Source organism: Ambystoma mexicanum, chromosome 3p (assembly GCF_040938575.1).
Source record: "Ambystoma mexicanum isolate Mex_15411 chromosome 3p, UKY_AmexF1_1, whole genome shotgun sequence".
NCBI classification, from domain to species: domain Eukaryota; kingdom Metazoa; phylum Chordata; class Amphibia; order Caudata; family Ambystomatidae; genus Ambystoma; species Ambystoma mexicanum.
The window spans coordinates 768,666,708-768,683,903 of NC_090925.1; the positions used below are offsets into that span (position 1 = coordinate 768,666,708).

Here is a 17,196-nt window from a genome sequence, read left to right on the forward strand (position 1 = left end):
AGTTGAGAATGGCGTGTACCTTGTCTGGGTCCATGGCGATCCCTTCCTCAGACAGTACATATCCCAAATATTGCACCGAAGGAACAGCAAATGTGCATTTTTCTGCCTTGACCAGTAGATTGTTCTTTTGCAGGCAATTAAGAACTTGCTTGACCTGTTCGATGTGGTCCTCCAAGTTAGATGAAAAAATCAAAATATCATCCAGATAAATGATGACTGATATCGAAAGCATGACGGAAAACATCTGGTCCATAAATCTCTGGAATACCGCTTGTGCATTCACCAATCCAAACGGCATTACCTTATATTCAAACAAGCCCAGAGGGGTACGGAATGCTGTCTTCCATTTGTCTCCTTGGGCAATCCGTAACAGATGGTATGCGTTTTGAAGATCAAGCTTGGTAAATACTCTAGCCCCTTGTACAGCCTCAATGATGTCAGTGATAAGAGGCATCGGATACCTATCACGAATGGTAACCTTATTCAAACCCTGGTAGTCTATACAGGGTCTAAGATCGGTGGAGTCTCTCTTCTTAATGAAAAATAAAGGGGCTCCTGCAGGGGATTTTGAAGGTTGTATCAGGCCATTCTCCAAATTTGTATCTAAGTATTTCCGAAGAACCTGTTTCTCCGTTTGTGTGAGAGAGAACATCCGACCAAACGGAACCAGGGCCAGGGCATTGGGTTCCAAGTCGATGGTACAGTCCTCTGGCCGATGAGGCGGCAATTTGGCATGAAGGCACTCTTGAAAAACTTCAGAAAATCCTGAGCAAAAACTGGGCAATGCATGGATTCCCACGTGATTGTTGGGAAAAATCTTGACTGGCTGTAGATCTCTCCTACTCTCTAACCGAAAACAGTTGGTAGCGCAGTATGGGGAATTGAAGCTTAGCTGATTCTCAGACCAGTTTATCAATGGATTATGTCTACGGAGCCATGTGATGCCCAATATAATGGGAAAATGGGCGGCCCTGATGATGTCAAAACATAAGGCTTCCTTGTGTTGGTCTATCGTCAAAGAAAGTTCTTCCGTAGTATGGTTAATAGGACCAGAAGACAATGGTGTCCCATTCACTCCTTCAACCTTCTGACCTTCCTTCCGTGGTATCCGGCGGAAACCCACCTTGTCTGCCCACAGGGTGTCAACAAAGTTACCCGCCACTCCACAATCCGGTAGGGCTAGGGTCTTAACTTGTCTGTTCTCTAGGTCAAGATGTACAGGAATCACCATGAGTCTGGAGTCCTCTTTAGACTCGGAAGATGCAACTGAAAGAGAGACATAGGGACGGTGAGAAATGTTGGAAGACCCCCGGTCATTTGTCCCTACTGACGCCGAGGGTATTAGTTTCCCGACCTCTTGTTTGGTAATTCTGTGCAGTCCTTGAGAAGATGTTGGTCTGAACCACAGTAGGCACATAATACTTTTTCTCTTCTGCAAGCTGATAACGGTGCTCTGGTGGCGCCGATCTGCATTGGTTCTTCGGAAGAAGCAGCAGTAGAGCGCCCAGGGAGTGAGTGTGCAGAGGGTTCTGAAGGATAACCAGGGCTTCTTTGTTTGCGATGCTCCGCCCTTCTTTCCTGTAAGCGATACTCTATGTGAAGAGCAACCGCTAGCAGGTCTGAAAAAGTGGGTGAACTAGGAGACCTGGCCAGTTCATCTTTGATTTCTTCCTTCAATCCTCTCCTGAATATGGCATATTGTGCCGTCTCAGGCCACCCCGCTCCAGCTGCCAAGGTTTTGAAAGAGGAGATGTAAGACAATACATCTAGAGAACCTTGTTTGACATCCAGTAAATGTTCGCAGGCGGTAAAGGACAGTTCTGGTCGTTCAAAAGTCTGTTTCAGCAAATTCTGAAACCCTGGAAAAATCCTGCAAAATGGCGTTTCCACTAGTCACCAATGGTGTAGCCCAGGGCAGTGCGTTTCCTGTCATATTTGAAATTAGGAAACCCACCAGGGCTTGATCGGTAGCGAAGGTACGAGGCCTAAAAGTGAAATAGACCATGCATGCTTCCAGAAACTCATTCACCTTTTTGGGAGATCCATCGAATTTCCCAGAGTACAGCGCCATGGGTGGTAATTCCGGGGGGGCAGGTTCTCTAGCTGATACCATTCTCGGTCTTTACTCCTTGTAGCTCCTGAGACATTGCTTGAAAAGCCTTCCACAGTTCTTGAACCTGATCCTCAGCGGACATCCTTGAAGCTTTTGGTGTTGCAATCTGTGATGAGTGGTGCAATTCAAACTCTTTCTCCCCCGCAAGCACACTCTCCTCACCTGAGCTGTCTGAGTTGGCGGTCTCTTGTAGACGTCATCGTGCAAGGTAGTCTCTTTCCTTCTTATGATGAATGTGCTTGTCACGGAGGGAAGCCACAGTGACCGTTGGATAAAACAGCTGTCCCATGACTCCCTTTCCGGAACCAAGCCGGAATCAGGGAAAAACCCAAAAGGGAAAAAACCCTGCAAAGCAGTGTAGACTCTTCAATCCGGATGACAGAATAGTCGCTGAAGAGAGCAATGGAGCGAGGCGGATAGCAGAGTAGAAGAAGTTCAACCGTCTAAACCATGTAGTAGTAGAGTCAGGGGAGACGGAGGCTCCTTGTGGCAGTTGGAAGATTTGGCACTAGTCCCAGAAAGAGGAAAATAGGTATGCAGCAAGCCAGCTCGGAGGAGCCCAACAGGAAGAGAGAAACGGGAAGGATTCCCGAAATCAGAAGAGAGAAACGGAAATAAGCACACTGGAGAACCACCCGGAGCAGCGGAAGGAAATAGTAGCGTTCCGAGGAAGGAAACAGGAACACAGGAGGAAACAGGAAACACCCTCTGGCAGATCCGAAACAGGTGGACGGCAGAGGATCGGAGCGAGGAAACCCGGAAACAGGAAGTGTACAAAGTGGGTTGCAACGCAGCGACTACCAGGAGGCGGGGAGTATAAATACTTCCAGCGGCGCTGTGTCACGTAACTGGGGCTGGTAGCAAGAACACAGAGAAAGGACTAAAACACCCTACCTCTGTGTCTCCAGCTCCAACACGGATACAACCGCCAATTTACGGCAATGGCGGTGACGGCGGATGACAATTTGTTCCATATTGAAGATGGAAAGAGAGGGAGACAATTGAGGGGCAGTGCAAAAGCTGGAATAGTGTTAGTGCAAATTGGGAAAATCCTACTGAATTAGTGGCAAGAAAAGTCTTCCTAGGTACAACATAGTCGTGGTCCCTATTATAGCTAGAACTATATCTTGAACAATGGTAACTGAAGGGACAGCCCTCGAACTGGCAGGACTATGGGCTAAAAATGAATTGAAGCAGGGGGGCGTCCTACCATCAATATTTTGATCTTTGCAACAACTTTAATGCAAGTATAATTTCTTTGTCGTATATCACTAAAACAAGAATCTTTGTCTCAATAATAACCTAAGCGTAACATAGAGAAACACATTGTAGCTAATCAGTGTTCATACAGCCTTTATTATTTAGCTGCTGGTATTTTTTACTCTTTTTTATATATAGATACTCTACTAGTACAGACTTTTTTAGGGTCCACAGAGAGATAAAATGTGACCCTTTCAACAAAATACAATGTGCAAATGAAACGGAGATAACAAACAAATCAAATGTAAAAAAAATTCTTCAACAAGGGGTGTTCAGTAACTTGACACTGTACATATATTCATTTTGCATGTTGAAAAATGTCTCCATTGTTAAACATACAGCAATTATACAGTGTAGACCCAGTGTTGAAAGGGGGGCTAAAATGGGCTTGGAAATAAGTCAAAAGCCTAGGAATGAAGCAAGATTGCATACATATCAATAGTCCCTAGGGGTGTGTGGGGTGTCACACTCCTTAGTAGAGACCAAATAAAGGACTAACAATGCCAGGCATAAGGGTGACCTTGTGGTAGGTCGACGTCAGTGCCTTAAGTGGCACTACAAAATGAGCCAGGGGGCGTGGCCTAATGGCGAGGGTCCTGCTGGCCCGTTAGACCACGCCCCCTCAACGAGCCTTATAACTGGGCCTTGTTTACCTGCTCCCATGGAGGGCCTGGAGGGTGCAGCAGAAAACGCAGGTATGCTGCATATGTTGTGGACCTGCAACGTAATAGTAACATTTTGGGAATACATTAAGGCAAGGGCGGCGAAGGGAGGAGTCCACATGCAACCATGGACACCGGAATCTTACCTGCTAGGACTCTTCCCGAGAGGGGGCAAACCTAGGAAACACTTGGCCAAAATGATGTACCTGATGTGTATACTGGCGAAACGTCGCATAGCGATAGCGTAGAAATCCACTAACGGCCCGACCATAGAAGCATGGTGGGCAGACTTAGAACGATGGACATGGGCTGAAACAACAGTATGGATAATGGCACTGCACAGAGATGCAAGTGAAAGCACTGATAAAATACTGGCGTGGAATGCATTGATACAAGAAATATTTGCACCCAGGGCAGTGAACGACATGAGCGATCCCAGTGAGTCAGAAATCATAGACACGGACGCAGGAGATAATGTGGCACTGCATTAGGAAACGCCCAAACAAGTGCAGAAGAAATGGACTTCATCTAAGACAACCTTCAGGGTGAGGATATCCAGTTGCGAGTAAGCAACGTAAGCTCTGAATAGGGACGATTGAGACAGAGCGCCGAAACAGACAAAACAGACGTTGAACAATCCCAATTCGACATGCCAGAGTGAATTTTGTGCTATTTGTTTTGTTATTTAAATGTTGTGTAAAAAACAATAAAGAGGTTTTAAAAAAAACATTACAGGCAGATATACATATGTAATATCTCAGCAACAGCTACCAAACCTGCTGTGCTTTCTTTGCAGCATGCTTTGTTAGGATTCTCTACTCCTCCCCTGCCAGCAAGCAAGTTTGCTCTGTACATCACACTTCAATCAACGCTGAGATGACAATGAGGCAGCCATCACACTTTAATGTGAGTAGCACTTGCTCATTTTGCAAGATGCATGCTAACACTTCACCCAGCCTGAGTCCAGCAGAAGAGGAGCCACAATCTCTACTACGTCCAGTGATTTAGAGGGGCATGTCACTGAAGCTGAATTTTGTGTCTTGTTTTTTGGTTGCAGAATCTCCCCTGTGGCAAAATGACACTCTTATCCGCGTTGAGGAGACCGGGGGAAGTGCTCCCTCTGCCCCATGTACTCAACACCTATGCTGTGCAGGACAACAACCACCCCCAATACCCCCATACTCTATGTATCGAACAAACACTTCAGACTCCGCACCACACCTACAAATGAAAATACCCTCCCCCTGCTGTACATGACAAATGCACAAATAACATCTAAACAGGGCAAATTGCTCTTCACCAGGCCACAAATATTCCGTTCCTCTACACAGACCCAGGGTTTTAAGTGGGCCGGTGCTAGCCTGGGCCGAACCCTGGCAGTCTCCTAAGTGTCCAGCTGAATCGGAGATCTGGCGGGGCCCCCCTTGGTCCCTTGTGACCAACTCCTCCTTTACACATGTCAATCCCAACTTACCTCTCTCCTGCGACTGCAACGCTCACCTCCGTCAGTCCTGCATTACATGAGTTGAGCACTTGCTCACTCTTCGTTTCCTCTGCCCACAGCTACGTAACAGGAGAAGCGGGGTGCACAGCGGGTGATTAGAGTGCCATTAGCGCAGCAGCGCCACCCAGCTTTCAAGCAGCCTTTGAATGCAGGCGGCAGGAATTACACACTGGTGTATTAATTGTGCTCTTATTGCCTATTGTGTACCCTCCTTTGTCTCTTACAAAGCTTCAGGCAGAGGAAACAAAGAACTGGGAAGAGGGTACTCACCAGTTCGACTGTCCTAATACACAGCTGAACGGGCTGAATTTGGACTTGGGCTCAATTTGGACTTTTCCAGAGAGGGGAAGAGGAGACAGATGTCCTAGAACAATGTGAATGGTTTCATTCGCTAATCACGCTTGCCACTGAACATACATTTGCAAAAAAGAACTGCCCTTGGTGTTTAGGGAAAAATGCTTTTAGCAATGCAGGGAACACGGTCTGTGGCTCCTGCATGGCAGAAAAAGCATTTGTCAAAAAGAGTGGGCATGGTGGCCAAGGTAACAGATGAGGAGAAAAGTCAGAGGAAAAATGCATCTTACTACCAGAAAAAAGGATCCTAAGTTCACGCAAATGGCAAATGATGATGAGTGAAGAAAACAAAGTGCTTCAAATCAATTTATTATAAATTAGAAAGGGTTTGAAATGGGAGAGGCCAGTGTTCAGGCATGTCTGTTCTACAGAGAAGTAAAATAAATTGAGGATCACAATCCCTGCAGGCAATTGCCGGGCTCTGGCGCAGCCTTCGACTCTTAAAGAGGTACCGTACCTTTATTAAACTGTGTTTTTTGTTTATATACCTGTATTTCTTTCGTTTCAGATTTTCTTTTTTCAAGGGGACGAATTACAAAGGTGTTAAGACAAGTTCAGATGCTTTCATAAGATAGAATATTCAACCTTTGAGAAATGTCAAAAGGCCTGAATGCCTTCTGCTGCCTCCTGGAAGAACTTGACCTCAATGTCCTCGGTCTCACGAGACATGGTTCAGGGCCAGCTCTGTCATGAGCTTTGACTCTCTGTGCCCAGATCCGACCGTTCCAGAGGGGGTGTAGCCCTGATCTTCCTGGAGTGGATTCCTGCCTCTGTCATTCCTATACAGGCCTACACCTCTTTCGAATGTCTTGTCTGCAGGCTCTCTCTCTCTCTCCTGGCCATTCCCTTACTGTGGCTACCATTTTTCGGCCACCTGGTCAGATCTCCTCCTTCCTCTCTGAGTGGGCGGACCTATCCTCCTCCCTCCTGGTCTCAATCACTCAACTCCTCCTTCTGTCCTTCCTCTGGACTCTTTTGCGACCTCTGCGACTCTATCTCCCTCTCTATCCTCCCCTCTGGCCCGACTCACTCTGCAGGGAACACTCTGGATGTACTGATCTCTTCAGACCTTCCCATTTCTATCCCTCTCACCACTCCTCTCTCCTGGAGTGATCACTTTCTCCTTTCCTCCCATCTCACCCTCTCTACCCCTCAGGCCAAGCCAACTCCAACACTGCCACCTACCTTCTCGGTTATCCGACCCATGAAGCGTGTGTCACTTTCTCACCCCCATCCCCCTTCAGCTGACTCGCACCCAGACATAGCCCTTTCCATGCTCCACTCTGCTATATCTGATACTCTTGATGTTCTTGCCCCTGTCATGAGGCTCTGCTTGAAGCCCAAAGCCAAGTGCAACTCCTGGTACGACTCAGACCTCGTCACCCTTAAACGCAATTGCAGGGTGGCTGAGAGGAAATGGCGTGCTTCCGGTACATCCTCTGACAAATTGGCCTGCCGCCTGCTTCAAAGGCAATACCAGCTCTCTGTCTGCACCAAGAAGAGAGTCCACATCCAAGCTGGCGTCTCTGCGGCATCCAACAACTTGGCCGAACTCTTTCAAATCTGCAAGGAGCTGGCCAATCCTGCTGCAGTCTCTACCTCTCCCGTCCCTTCCCAGGCCCTCTGCATGGCCCTGGCTTCTCATTTCATCTCTAAAACTGAGGACATCCTGTCCTCTCTCTCTCTCTTCCTCTCCCCCTCCTCCCTCTATGCCCCGCTCTTCCTCTGGCCCCTCTTTGGCACGTCTTCTCCCCCCTTCTCTGCCTTTGCCCTGGTCTCCCCAGACAAGGTTTCTAGACAAGTCTGATCTATGAAAGTCTAGTCAAAACAGGTTCTCCCCTGTTCCTCCAAAACCATAAAGGACACATTGACACCCTGGCTCCTGCTTGGGCTGACTTATGCAACCACTCCTTTGCCACAGGAGTCTTCCCTTCCCCCCTGAAGCACTCCCTTGTGCACCCTCTTCTTAAGAAACCCTCAACCGACCCCTCCTGCCCGGCTATCGCTCAATCTCGATCACTCCTTTCCTGGGCAAACTCCTGGAAAGCTGGCCATCTCCCCGCTTAATCGTCACACTGAATCTGTTGGTTGTCTCCATGACCATCAATCTGGCTTCAGAGCTGCCAGAAGCACGGAAACTACTCTCCTGAACATCCGTGAAGACCTGCTCTCCAACCTCAATTCCAATACCCCCTATGTTCTCATCTTACTTGATCTCTCTTCTGCCTTTAACACGGTCAACCATGCCATCCTGCTCAACCGTCTCCGTGATAACCTGATTATCCCCGATCAGGCCCTGGCTTGGCTGACCTCTTTCCTCTCCAATCGACCCTCCCAGTTCCAACTTGGCTCCTTCCTCTCCTCTATTTCTTTTTTTAAATTAAAATGTTTTATTGGTTTAAAAGCCACACAGTAGCCAGAAAAAAACCATTACCATTTGTATTCAAATCCTAATTACAGTTGGCTCCAATCATCACATAAAACATTTAATCAACTTTAACATAAAAAAGCTCTGAGGAGTAGACAAACCAAGGAGAGAGTTCCCAACATCATTCCCCTCTTTTTATTCTTTAGAATCCCTGACAAGGGAGCCCAAGCGAAGAACACTCTTAGAGCAGCAACACAGTCCTAAACCTTCCTTCTTCTTTTAGTTCACCCAAAGAACATTGCTTACTCAATTTACCCCCAGTTCATTCCCTTTCTTTAGCACAAATTCAATCATCTTCAGTACTGCAATCCCTAAACTAGTTTGTTCACCCAAAAGAACCCATTCCCACCATTGTGAACATCTCAGAGTACTATCACCCACTCTATATCCATTCAAAAAATGACACTGCGCATTACTAATTCCCAACATTTTCCTAGCCCATTGAACCTCTCTTGTACCGAGAGCATTCAACTGACAACGTAGGAGCAGGTCTTGAAGTGTTGTGACTGAATTTTTGCAAATACCTTGTAAGTGAATTTAAACCTGTGGGATGTATTGACCCACTTTGCTATACTTTGCGGCATCACTCTGCTATTTATGGTGCAAGAAACAGCAACAATGGCTGCAAAATTCTTGTGCGCGCCAAATCCTCCAAAACTGCATTTTCCAACACACAAAACGATGGCTGCACAACCTGCCACCCATGGTGCAAGTGTGGTGGAATAGAGCACACACTGCAGAAAAAGTGCCAGTGGGCTCCATGACAAGCAAACATAAAGTGCATAGGGAGCAGCAGCACTTTGCAAGTGAAACTCTAAAATTCACCTGTAAATTACTTTTACTTTGCTGCTAAAACTCCAAAAGGCCTGTACATAATACTGTTTCAACACTGAAAAGCTTGCTTGCCACTAAAATTAATTTAATCTAATGAGCACTGTGAATGTACAAAGTCCTAAAATGTGAAGAGCAAAACATTTTCTCAGAAAAACTGGATTTCCTGTGAATGACAGCCCGTCAAAATCTGTGTGCAGCACACTGTGCTACCCGTGAAGTGAATGACAGCCCTGTCAGATGGGATCTCCGGATGAAACTTCAAAGTTATCTAAACTAAAAGTCTGCAAGATTAGCAAACATAAAAGTATTGGTGCTAAAAGGAATACAGATCTCAATTGTTTTTGACCCCACAGGTTTAAAGCTAAGAATGTAATTTATCTATGTCATTTTATGCAACAAGTTTGGTTTCTGCTGGATTTCAAGTCAAGAAATTAAGAATAAATTAGCCTGGCTGGGCCTGCAAGAAGTGGAAAAACAGGTTTCCCCCAAGGGGAGGGAAATCCTCTCACCAGAAACTCACTGACATGTTATAATTGTGGGTTAGGCAAGACTTTTGTCTACAACCAAGGAATGAACAATGGCAGATCCTCCAGGCCAGGAAATGGACGTGTGAATAGGTCGTAAACTGCTCCTTGAAGGAATTTCCCAAAGGAGGGGGCTACTCCTTGAGCTCCGGGGAGAGACAAAAGGCGGACCCTTTGCTGCTAAGAATAAATAATGAACAATTTTTAGAGACTCATAACTTGTTATCCAAAGTGGTGAAAAATATAAAAAGGACAGATTTGTTAGTCTAATTTTTGGCTTTACGTTTCAAGAGGCGGTGGAACTGTGTAACATATTCTGGACAGGAATGGCAATATGTGTGGTTTTATGTGAACTGTATTAATGCTAGAATTGTTAAACTTTACACACACATCCCCATGGTAAACATACATATTTGTGGAGATTTGCAGAAAGTCTGGAAAATGTGTTCATGGTGAAATGGACAAAATTATGCAGAAAGGTGAAACAAGGTCTCAGAGCTGCAGGATTTTGAGGAACAGATATTACATAAAATATGGAATCTTTGTGTGTGATTTTTGTAGAGGTTACCAACGTATAAATATGTTTTGAGGACAAAATTTGATTTTGATACTAGTGGCTAGGGGAGGTTTCTAAGTACTGTAAAAGCCAAACCATAAATGTGACATCATCCATCCTTGATCCAATCACTCAGATGCAAGGCGGAGATGAGGCCCTGAACCAATCCCAGTTCACAGGGGCAAGCTTAGTTAAGCCGGCCCATACACCCATTTTTGTGATGTCATTTGAAAGGATAAATAGAGACAGCTGACAGACTCGCTCACTCACTCTTCTGATTCCAGCAAAGCACTTTGTTCCAGGATTCAACATCCAGCCTTTAACATCCTTCCAAATCCAGATGCCAAGAATCTTGCCAAGCAGTAGCTGAACCATTTTCAGCAAGGCCTCAATCCTCAAACTTATTCTTACAACCCAGTGAAGCGCTGTGGTGTGAGAAAGCATCCTGAACTAGCATCCTGAAAATATCTGGCTTGCTACTATAAGGCTTGCCTGATGAACTCGCAATCCCGCTGATTTGAAATACCCAGAAACAAGAAGGGCAGATCCTGTGCAGTTCCGGTGACCGGCCTAGCTGATCCAGTCCCGCGCCTGATGTGCTGTCCTTCCTTGATAGACCCAATCCATTGACCAGAACCGTGACTGTCAAAAATCTTAAATCCCAGTGGATTGTGAGTATTAATAGGACGCTAGATACCTATTGTATACCTTGCATTATCTTGTTCCATTCTAACCTTTGAACTATCCCTACTTTCATAACCAGTAACAGTGTCAAAATCTTTAGCGATATCTTATTCTGTCTAGTTGCTAAAGCGCCATTTTCATAGTCATCTTATTTGTGTAACTCTGATCCTGTCACATCCTCAATCGTGCCCTCCTCCCGACACTTACCCGGCACCATCCGTTCCCATACCCACCACCCACACCAACAGGGAAGACACGGCAGGCGGGATGTCAGAGGGGTCAGAACCACCTCCTTCCGCCCGTTTCCGTGTTGGCGCTTGCCCTGGCGTCTCATCCATGCCCGACGGCTCCGGGGTCGTCGGCTCCAGCTCCCGCGCACGGGAGAACCCGATCGCGTCTCGCTCAGACGATCACGTGACTAGTCACGGGTTCTTCGTCTGCAGCCGACTTCCACGTTGGACAAACACCAATCACTGATGGTGTCCGGCCTCACGTGACGCTCCTGTGTGGTCACGTGCCCTGTCACGAGTTCTAGCTTCCCTTCAAAAGGAGCCGAGAGGAAACACTCAGCGCTTCACAGCTGTTTCTACCTGAGACCTGTTCGGCATTACCCTTTTGCTTATAGCTACAGTTTGGAACTCGACCACGGAACGTTATTTGGACTTGTCTTGGATTTCCCTTTGGATTCATCGTAGCTTCTGGACCCTTGGAACTCTTGACCCCCCCTTTCTGGCCCTGGAATTGCTCTGGATTACCCTTCTGTCTTGGCGAGCTAATAACCACCTGGACCTTGGATTGACTTGCTCTCTGGTCACGCTCTGGCTGCAGGTGTGAGTTGGAGGAACTGCAGCACATCCCAGCCTGCTGTTGGTCTTCCCTTGTTGTCTATTCAGGTTTCCCACCGGTTCTATCATCCCCAGGGTAAGCTTTGTCATTTTTTCCTTGTCTGCTTGCACTGCCATTCTTGTTCAAAGCGTACCTGATCCTAACCTTTGCATTACAGCACTCAGGGGTCCTTCCGGTGTTCCCGGTATCTGACGACGCCACTCATCACCTGTGGCCTCAAAGATTGCTAGGGCAGTATATTTTTTTCTGCTCGAGCGGTACTTGGGGACGGAGGTAGTTTATAGCTGCACGACCATCAAGGCGGATCGCCAAGATCACGACAGATCCATAAATCCCACTTTGAGTCTTTGGACTGGTGCCGCAGGGGAAGGTGATGGGGATCTGTTACTGAAGTCATGAATCAGTCTCAGAGCTTACTTTGTCCCGACTTGGTTGCCTAGCCTAAACGCTCTAACCTTGAGTAAAAGCATAAGCCATATTTTCTGATTCCAAACTGAAGTCCTTGTTCAAATTCCTGTCTTTATTTTCGAAAAACACCTCTCATGAAAACCTCTATAACTCCCTCAGTTTTTAAGATAGAAGTGAAATTTCAACTCCCACTTGTACCTAACACACTTAGCTATCTCTACAACCCACAGTGCTAAACAGTGCGATTGACCCGTTATATCAAAAATTGCATAAGTAAAAGTTTGCCGTGAATTTACATTTACACGTGTGAATTAGCTTTAAAATATTTCCCACTTTGACTTTGAGATCCCAACTTTTTCCTTTTGATTAAATCATTGCTTGTGTTTGCTTGCATCTGTTCAAAGCTGCTCCCGTAGAAATTTATAATAAATTAAGCATTTTTGACCACATTTAGTGTTTTTGCTCAGCCAAGTTCAAAGACATTCGGACAGTTGAAAAGTCAATTCCATTTTCTCTTGTGTTTAAAGGGGGAAGGTGGGAGTGATATTCTGTTTGCTCTGTCTGACTCCTGAGTACCTGTTTTCTCCTCACATAATTTTAATTGCCTATTGGTGGTTTGAGGGGTGTTGCAGGGGGAACCCCTAACCATAGTGCTATCTGTTACAAACCAACCCAAAAGTGTTATTTTCTTTGCTGCATTCTTTTTTGTGTTCATTACTTGATTCCCAGTGCATTCAAGATATTATTCAGTGTTCTGTCACCCCATTGGTGATTGTTGTTACTTATTAAAATATATTGTGATTTAAATTCTAAATAATTAAATAAATACTTACCTTTGCAAACTAGCCTGATTCCTGGTTTAGTGTGACCGGGGGGGTCTCAGGAGAAGGGTGTGATATGAGTGGTATATCATTCAGAATATTGAATTTATAGATAAAAATAAATAAGGGTTTCACGTGCGCACTACATGCTGGGGGAGACTTGGGTGTGTGCCAGATTGAAATCGCTTACAAACCTTTCTTTTCTGTGGTTAACATATGATATAATTTGTATCGACCACATTGTTCTAAAGTATTCATCCAATCCAAAGCTTGCAACTTCATCTTAACCTTGTATGGATTTACAACCAATTCCCTCAGGAGTGGTGTGCCGCCAATGATCTCTGCCTTAATGTCAGTAAGACTGAGATTCTCCTCATCGGCACACCTGCTCCCTCCTTTCCTATCACTCTCTGGCCGGCCGCTCTTGGCCCTCTTCCTGCTGCCACCTGTGAGTCTAAAACCTCAGGGTCATCTTGGACTCCACACTCTCCTTCTCTCCTCACATCTCTGACGTCTCTAAGAAGTCACACTACCAGCTGCACCTCCTTACAGGTATTCTTCCTTTCCTCTCCTTCCCCCAGAAGCTCACTGTCTCCAGAGCTCTGGTTCACTCTAGGCTGCACTACTGCAACAGCCTTTTTCTAAATCTGTCTGCCTCTACTCTCCGCTCTCTTCAACTCATCCAAAACAGGACTGCAAGACTTGTCCTTGGCCTCAAGCCCAGGGATCGTATCTCTCCAGGACTGAAATCTCTGCCCTGGCTCCCAGTGGCTGCGAGGATTACGTTCAAAACCCACTGCATTGTCCAAAATGCCTTCTGGGGCCGGGGGCCTCAATACTTTCAACTCTTTCTTTGTAAATATCTTCCTTTCTACAGCTCTTCGCTCATCCGCCTCCAACTCCCTCAGGGTCAGTCGCTTCTCCAAGCAACAAGTTGGTGGTATATCTTTTTCTTCGGCTAGGGAATCCCTCTGGAACAGTCTCCCTGCCTCTCTGAAACTTGAGGAGAACCATCTCTGGTTCCGAAAGCACCTCAAGACATTCCTCTTTGCTTCTGCTTTCTCTCTTCCTCTCCCCTGGTGAACTCCTGGCTGAAAGTGAAACAGCACTGGTCACCTGGCTACCCTCTGATCTCGGGCCCAGGTCCCCTCCCTGCCAGTTGCACACTTGCACTGCCCCTCTGGCAACCCCTGCACTTGGGGGCTATTTCTGTATCCCTACAGTCCCCTACCAGCACTTGGCACTTGATGTCTGCACTTACCATTGCACTTGCCACCAGCTGGCCGCACTTTTATTTATTGGTTTTTATTTATTTTTACTGTTGATCCCATGTACTGCACTGTCTCCTCTCCCTTTCCCCTCACACTTTTCCCCTCCCCCCCTCCCCTGCACTTGTGTGATCATAATTTCACCCGGCCTAATAAGAGCGTTGTCTCAGTCTTCCCTCTGTTCCCCATCCCTTGCCTTGTCGTGCCTTGAAACACTTGTGTATAGGGGCGTTATAAATGCCATATCATATCATATTATTGTCACCTTAGAGGAAGCATTTGGTTAGTAACCTCCCTGTTAAGCTAAGATGTTTCTGGCAGAATGGACTTAATGGGGGAGCCATTATAAGGGATACACATCCTTAGATGAGTAGTACCGCTTATGTTAAAATGTTCATATCTGAGGTACACATTGCTCCCTGCATTCACATATTTAGTCAGATATAGGCATTCTGTCTGCAGCAGCCCACTGTCTCACGCTGGAGTTTAAGTGGGCGGGGCGTTTCGGGAAAAAATGCTTTCAGCAATATAGGGCACATGGCCAATGGCTCCCGCAGCATTTCTCATTCCCAAACCAGTGCCCTAGTAGACATCTACTACAGTCAGACGGCCAATATAGGAAATCAGCAATAACCCCACTCACAGGGCTATCATTTTAAATGGAACGTGATGTATTAGAACCAGGATACAGACCCCACTAACCCAACTTTCAAATCTCTGCATACCCAACCCACCCAAAAATTCACACAAACGTCTCTCGCCCAGCAAACCGCACCCACTTTACCACACTGCATCAACAACAAACAACACATAAACAACACCTACAGCACACAAGGTCTCGCTCTGTCCGATATTCGCACCAAAGATAGGCGCACAGTGTATACCAAACTGAAGCCGCCAACAGTACACCACTTCTCCCTCCCTCCTACTCACCCTCCACCCGGCTAACCCTACCCGCCCTCCTTCTTGTTTACAGATCCGCCAGAGGGCCTGGGGGACCAACTCCGCTGGTGAGGGTGCACTGAATAAATACCTTTAACATTAACATCTACTGTGTACCACATCTCTGTCATCCTTAGAAACACGAACTTGATGTTTCTGGGGCATTTGCTGGACAATTTATGAAAACGTCCCACACAAAAAGCTTGTCAATGGAAAAAATTCCAAAGCCGTTATAGTGATGTTGAATATAAGGAACTATATAATATAGTAAGTTTCCAATCAGTCTAATATATTGTAAAATGCTACATCCAGTTCTTCTATTTCTTATGCACATTTTAGTGTTTCTGCTATTAAATGGTTGCCTTATAAAACAAAAGGTTTGCTGGTGTGTTAATAAATTGTAAAGCAATGATGACTGCTAAACAGAGCTTATTAACTGTCAGTTTCCTCTGTGTGTGTGAGGAACTCTTTCTAATAACACTTGTGTGCCTTTTATGCTCATATGGCTGCCGTAAGATAATGTTACCATGCTTTCATTTCTTAGAGACACAGAAATACAGTGACTGATGAACTGGGGCTCAGTAGAAATGTCTTTGCGATGCAGAGCAGGAGGTCAATCAGTGCCCTGTTACTTCCTATGTACCACGTTCCATTCAACAGATAGCTGGTTCAGTCCTTTTTCATAATGGGGAATCTAGGACAACAGGTCCCTGAATGTAAAGCAAAAAAACAGGCTGGGTAATGATACTGTACAGAACATATCCTGCAACTTTGAATGTTTAAAGGCAAACAAAACAGGAACACTAAGAAGTATCACCCACATATTTTCCCATATGTCATAAAATGTGTTCTTCACATTCCTAAAATTTTGATTGTAAGTTTGACTGCAGGTCTTTAACTCGGCCACGACCCCTTAGGCCACTCCCATCATTCAGCCACACCCCCTTGTTGGATCCCCCCCCCTCGATTTCTCACCCCACTTTAAGCACTGCACGGACCCATACCAACATCTGGCCTTCTGCTATGGAGAAATACTAAAATATGTCCCTCTGGCAGCAGGAAGAAATCCCCTTCCTAAACTGTTACACATGACATCGCTCAAAAACCCAACTGTGCAGGCCAAACCTCTCTCTAAGGAAGACAACATTTATTTCGCCATTCCGCGTAGGGCCATAACTACCAAAATGTGCATTGATCCACTACAATTTCACACACGAATTGTGTGCTTCGCCGTCCTCATCCGCCCCCTCCCACTCGATCTAGAAAATGATGAGGTAGGCACGTTGAAGCACGTCGCTTACCTTTTTTCCCGCTCGTAACAAGATCACAGGGAACGTCTTACGTTCATGTCAAACGAGTCTGACCAGAGAAGTACGGGGCCTGTACGCAGCGTACAACTCACGTGACGAGGAAGTAGCGCGTTGCCTGCTAGGGTCCATTGCTCTGATATTAACCAGCCTCTGTCACAGCTTGAGTATCACGGCTAGCGTAGACCAGGTCGTAAATGACCGAAACGTAATGTGCCATTCGTGTGATGAGAAAACGGAGCGTTGCTAGGGTCAACCGTTTCCGAAAAGACACGGGCCACACTTCTGTGCTTCATGTAATCCACAAACCGCTTGTTTACTGCTCATGGGGCAACTAAAATATACGTTCAGGTGTGTTACTTTAATCGTAATTGACGTGTTTGCAAGCGTTTGTGTTGTGTGGGTCTTGCATCAACGGACTGAAGGAAAGGGTGAGGGGCTTGCGGGATCCTTTCTCGGAAGTGATCAACAAGCTCTCCTTAAACGCTTACTGATGGACTGCCTTGTTCGTTTACTCCCATGTATTGGTGTGTTGGACTGGTGTGCTGCCAGTTGTTGAGGCACCCGATTTAATCAATTGTTATCGGGTACATTAGTATAATTGTATCAGTTATAGTTTCCAAGAGGACACGTCCTAATGTGCATTATTGTTCCACGAAATCCTGTTGCTGGATGTTTGCCCTTT

General features: G+C 46.0%; 2 protein-coding genes across 3 annotated transcripts in view; one reads left to right on the forward strand and one right to left on the reverse strand.

Annotated features, from left to right (window-relative positions):
- The window catches only part of HCFC1R1 (host cell factor C1 regulator 1), a 204,051-nt gene extending 187,479 nt beyond the window's left edge, over positions 1–16,572 (reverse strand). The window contains exon 1 of the mRNA XM_069651714.1: positions 16,506–16,572. The gene's annotated coding sequence lies outside the window, so the exon portion shown is untranslated. The remainder of the gene's footprint in view (positions 1–16,505) is intronic.
- A 52-nt stretch (positions 16,573–16,624) lies between these two features.
- The window catches only part of LOC138580844 (zinc finger protein 605-like), a 55,176-nt gene continuing 54,604 nt past the window's right edge, over positions 16,625–17,196 (forward strand). For both annotated transcript variants that reach the window (XM_069651710.1, XM_069651708.1), the window contains exon 1: positions 16,625–16,862. The gene's annotated coding sequence lies outside the window, so the exon portion shown is untranslated. The remainder of the gene's footprint in view (positions 16,863–17,196) is intronic.